The sequence below is a fragment of the Meriones unguiculatus genome, chromosome 20 (genome assembly GCF_030254825.1).
Source record: "Meriones unguiculatus strain TT.TT164.6M chromosome 20, Bangor_MerUng_6.1, whole genome shotgun sequence".
Classification (NCBI taxonomy): domain Eukaryota; kingdom Metazoa; phylum Chordata; class Mammalia; order Rodentia; family Muridae; genus Meriones; species Meriones unguiculatus.
Window position 1 is genome coordinate 39,647,358 of NC_083367.1, and position 6,118 is coordinate 39,653,475.

Here is a 6,118-nt window from a genome sequence, read left to right on the forward strand (position 1 = left end):
AGGGGAAATGTAATTGTATTTTAATTAAATAAAAAATTTTAAGAACTACATTTACCAAAAATTAAAATAAAAGGATTTTTTGTAAACTATCTTTTTCATGCCTATTATATGTTATAGCAAACTTAAATCTTAGTGAGTGTTTGAGGGTGTGTGTTGCTGGAGAACAAACCCAGGGAAGTACTCTACCACTGAATTCTATCCTCGTCCTTGAGTTTGATTTTTAATACTGGGAATCGCCTTAAGAGAGTTCCAGGGCTGCTGTACTGAAGACAACATGTCCCCACCTCTTGCTTTGTCATACATGAAAGGAGATCGTTACCATTTTCAGTTAATCTCTTTATTTCATTCTATAATAACAGGGCTCTTGTAGGACAGAAAGCCCTTACTTGGAAATACAAAAAATTCTCAAAGGGAAAAGTATTCTTTTAGTGTTTTGTTTTAAGCTTCAGTGAATGGTGTTAGGAACAGGCCTGTTTTCAGGCTCTGCCAGACAGCAAACAGTATAATGAGAATGGTCATCATGATACAGGAGCCAGAATTAAGAAACCTGTGCTTCGTTGTTTACAAGCCACATAAACTTGTAAGATTGCAAAAAGCCTATGAAGTAGTGTGTACTAGAGTATACAACAAACTCAAAAATGCAATATCAGTTTTATTTATTAATTTTTTTTAAATACAATATTGATCAAAAACAGAAAGAATAGGGCCTTGAATGGTGAGGGGCTGAGTGAGAGGGCTGGGGATGAGAAATAAAGAACACAGGAAATAAGACAAAGGCAAAAGCTGGCACCAGGAAGTACTGCGTAAGCTCATGACCTATACCAATCAAGGTTATTAAGAAGTGTCAAATACACTATTTACAGAGAGGAAATGGCCAAGGTCAACAGAGAGCTAAGTCAGACAATGTTGGCAAAGAGAACACGGGACACCCCAGACACAGCTGCCCATGGACTGGTAGTATTTCCTATGATGTAATCATGTGTCTCCTGCCACATACCACACCTGGCAGGCATGGTTAAGTTGCTCATTAAAAAGATCAACCTGCCACTTTGTCACTCTCTTGCCCTCTTGCCCTTTTTCTCTCTCTCTCTTTCCTTCCATCTCCCCTTTCTCTGTTGGGGCGTCCCCCCATCCTTCCCCCTGTCATGTCTTGGTCTCTTCTTCTCTCTCTCTCTCTGTTCATCTCCATCTAATAACCTCTTTCATATAAAATCTGTTGTGCCCATCATTATTTCATTGTTCCTAACACTGGTGCATTGAGCCAGTAAGGGCTCTCCTGGTAGCACCTGGTCTGGTCACACCACAAATCCTTAATTGGACCACGATGCCTGAAACGGATTTTTCTTCTGCTCTACCTATCCCCAACCACCACTCAACCATATATGCTTAAAACCTACACTTTCTCTCAACTGCCCTGCGCACACCTGTCCCTCTGCTGAAGGCCACTCAGACTTGTCATCCTGCCATATGTTCTGAGCACCCAGGACAAGGCAGACACTCATGCTGTGTCAGAATCAGCCTGGGGAAACAAACGCTCACGCCAGATGCTGAAACTGCCATTTTGTACACAGACACAGCCTACTTCTAAACTATTGCTGTTAGGTAAACTATTGCTGGGGACCCTGCTCACACAGAGATGGCTTTAGATTGCACTGCTGCCTCAGGCCCCATAGGCAAAGTTTTAAATCTCCCATAGAATGCCTGCCTAGAGAGGCTGGCTTGCAGAGGATGGTTTTCAGTTGCACAGACTTCCGTTCACCCATGCCATTCGCACACAGAGAGTTTCGAACCGGGCCAAGAAAGCCATCCCACCAGCAAGCACCTGGTCTCACAATGCCACTATGGCCATACACCACACATGGCTAGCCACCATTTTTGGTTTTGGGATAAGGAGGGTGGAACCACGGTTTCACTGCCATCTCCAGTAAGGGCAAACACGTATTTTCACTGCCATTTTAACTTAGGGCAATCAAGGGCAGTCACATGATTGGCAGCCATCTTGGCTATAAAAACAAAAACAATGCTGTGGTTTCCGCTACTGCCAGCTGCTTTTACTACTTTGTTTCTGTCCCACTGTTTTCAGAGTGAGAGACCAAAAAGATTAAAAATTAGCAGCTATTATTAAGGGCTAAACTATGTGGGTGGAGAAGTCTGTTGATGCCCTGAGGGGAAGGACCGCCTTACTGCATTCTTTCCCCACCTACTAGAGATAACAGTTGCTAGGAAACTGGCCCATTCCTCTAGGGAGGGACACCAGGTCATTATGGTCTGGGGACCTTCCTATAGCCAATCAATTCAAAATGTAGCATTTTGACCAATAGATGCTTGCCAGGCAGGAATCGCCTCTGCCTTGGGCATGCTGGGAGGAACCAGAATCTATATATCACCCAACTAACCTGGGCGCAGCGCGCTCAGCTCCCACCACTTCGGCGGTGGGGCTGTGTAGGCCCAAGCTGCAGCTTGTAATTTTCAATAAAAAGACCCTCATGTGTTTTGCAATGGAGTCAATTCCTGGAGATCTTTTGGGGGCTCGCAAACTGGGTATAACACAGAGCTGCAAAACTGCAGTCTCTTATAGACCCTTAAAGGCCACTGCACCCCTTCCTACCTCCATTCTATCTACCCCTATCCTTTCTCATGGATGAGATTCCCTCTACTAGAACTCGGCTTTACTGCTGATAAAGCCCTGATACCAGGCACCGAGGTTCTTGGGTTTAGCCGGACTAAGCACATGACTTTCTGTGCTATTTGGTTGATGAACCACTAGCCACATGGTCCATTTCCATTTCACAGTAACGGCTTCCTCATAATCTCTCCTCTTAAGGGAGATCTCTGGCTTCTACACCTATATTTGCCCTACTCAAATGTTTAATATCCAGTAATATCCAGTAACACTAAGAGCGATCCATGAAGTAAAGAACTCCCTATTTTTCTTTTCTTGTCTGTTTCTCTCTTCCTGCCATCTCACTAAATATACTCTCTGGTTTCTTTCTATACTCATAACTAATTCTGTTTATTTCTTTTTAGATTAGGGCAGCAATAAGTCTCATTTTAAATTGGCATGGATTTTTATAAAAATTCATAGTTACATTTTACAATATATATGAGTCAACCCTGGTTCAAAATAACTTTTATATAATGCTAAAATTTCAAAGTTATAAAAGTCTATTCAAATTAAGCTAATTTAAAATGTATATCTAACTGCCTATGTCTTTATCAATTTCTTAATTAATAAATGCTGTTTCTCCTGCCATGAGCTGCCTATGATCCAGATTCATCAATAGGCTTTTTGGCTAATAGGTTTGCTATAATAAACTCAAGTGTAATTTTAAAATTGCTTTATTCTGTTCTACTATATTGTTGGTTTTAAAACTCATAACTCAGGGGTTACTACATACAAGTTTTACCAATACTCCAAATTTAAGCTCTATTAATTTAGAGGGATTTATTTATGCTATATATTCACTATCAAAAGGTTAAAATATGCTTGGTCTTGTTTTCTAAAAATGGTAATATTATTAATATATAGTGTAGCCTTAAGACTTTTAAAAGCTATGAAGTTTTTACATAATAAATCAGACAGAAAACTGTTATGCCCTCACTTTAATGGACTATATTTGTGACTTTTAAGGCTACAACTTAACAAAGACTAAAGTCCTAATATTTATTGGTTAACAAATGCAAGTTAATAGTCAGTCATCTCATAGATGATCAAGTCCTTTAACATGTTCAAAAATATATTTATAGTCCTACAGATGCAGACATGGTCTCACTGCTTACTTAATTAAGTAGCTGAGGATGGCCCCTGAATCACCATACAGGAGTTGATAAAAATAATAAGAGGAATCTTTCTGGTGGGCTCATCTACAGCAAAAATTACACTCCTGACCTTGGCTGCTGCTCTGAGGCTGTTGGCATTTCCGCACAGAAAACAAGAGGTCTACAATGCCTCATCCTGCAGTGGGATACCCTAAGGTCAGCTCCACCAGGTAGCTATTTCAAATGCAGCCAAAGGTTACCCTGGTCCCACTGCTGCCTCAACAAGCCACACACTGCCTGCTGGCAGACTGGCTTTTGGAAGTCAAAATGCTCCCATGCAGGCTTGTCCTCTGTGCCCAGCCATGGAGGGTCAACCACACAAGAGCCACAGATACTTCCAGCCTTCGAGATCCTTGGCCTGGCAGAGGACAAATGGCTTCTAGATTCAGCAACCTCCAACACCCTCACCCAGCCCAGGATAACATTGCAGGTCTGTTTTGGCCTCACACTCGGGCCACAGACATATTGCTAACTTCTGTCTTGGGAGACATCAGATGCCGTCTCAGTTCTTGTCATGTGCAGGAGACCAGGCCTCAAGCCTGAGTCCTAGAGTTGCTATTGTCAGGGCTCAACACAATATACCTTGTTGCCAGACTCAAGAAATAAGTCTCAGATTTAACGTTTTACCATCCCTTTAGGTAAAGAACAATAAATGTTCATAACAGTCTCACCTATGTCTCATGGAAAATGCCTACATACTAAGGTCTAAGGAAAATGTTGTTTGAGGATCTAAGAAAGTGTTTTAAGGTTGCTAAACACAAGTTATAGATGTTTGAGGGTCTAAGAAAGTGTTTTAAAGTTGGTAAATGCAAGTTATAAAGGTTGCAAGGTCTAAGGTGAGTTAAGGTATCCTAAATACGTAAAAATGCTTAATATTTCCTCCTGTTGCTATGCTATTGTTATATTGACTGTCCAGATATTTGACTTTGATCAATAGAGCTCTGAATTATTAATATAACCCTAATACCAAAACATTACACTCTACCACCCACTATCATGGTTCCAAGCTCAAGCTTTTAAATATCCTTTAAATCTCCATAATGTATAATCATACTAACAGTTAAGATCAAGTGAGCTTTTGTCCCTTCTACTTCACAAAGGGCTTCTGCCTTTTCAGAGCTCACCTTAAAGAATGTTTATGCTGTTAACACAAATGTGTATGTCTACTGCCTTTCTAAAAAGTATATTTCAGTACAGATTACAATTGTGATGCTAACATGTCTAAAGTTTTATCTCCTTTGTAAAACTTAAAAGTAAGTCTTGTAAGCTGCAGGAAATCTACCTGAATCCACCTCTCAGGTCATTTGGGCTCTGGCTAAGTACTATACCTATTGCCTATCTCAGAGGGCGGGATTCCTCCCCTTTCCCCAGTTTTGGGATTTCCCTTTCCTGGCTACTTGATTGCTACATTCCTACATCCAATGCCAGCTAATTAGTGAGTCTTCCATTCTGATTGGTATCAATTCCTGGCTACCAATTGCTACATTCATACACCCAACACCAGCCATTTGGTGAGTCTTCACTTCTGGTTGGCACAAACACTTCCTATCGATCTTTTCAACCTACATCCAAACCCTTCATCTACGACCCTCTTCTCCCTTGGGTAAGATTTTCCCTCTCCTGGCACAGTTTCTCTCCCTTCCCCTCTTGCTCTTCTATGAAAATCCTAGTGCTAGATAAACTGTGTCTGCTTCTAGGGGCACCTGTACCCTTGGTCTCTGGCCAATGCTGACAAGCTGTTGGAACAGGTTGTACCAATCTACTGAGTCAAGCCTTGCTCTTGGGACACCTTGACAGGTCACTGACTCCTACCTGCCCAATGGGAATAGTCCAATTGTCCATTCCTCCAGATCCTCCTTTGGGATGTCTTCTGGAGAATTTCAGATTTGTACACCTAGTGCCTGATTTAAGGGCCTCTAATCTTACACACCTCTGTAACCAAACTTGTTTCTTAGATAACAGATCCAAAGCAAAGCCGTTTTGATTACTGCCACTGATTGGGTAAATGGAGGTTCCCATGTTCAGGCTCTTTGATCCAAATCTTCTACCTCTGTTCACTCTCCCAAAAGTTTTAAATGTATACCTAAAGAAAATTTCTCCATAACCTACTTAAATTTGTCTTCTGCCTATATATATATATATATATATATATATATATATATATATATATATATGTTTCAGTATCGTGCCTACATCCACGACAGTGCCAAAGTGTTCCCTACATCCACGACAGTGCCAAAGCAGCTACCACAGGAGTTCCAGTCTGACCTCACAGACTTCCCTCAGTCTGGACCTGTAC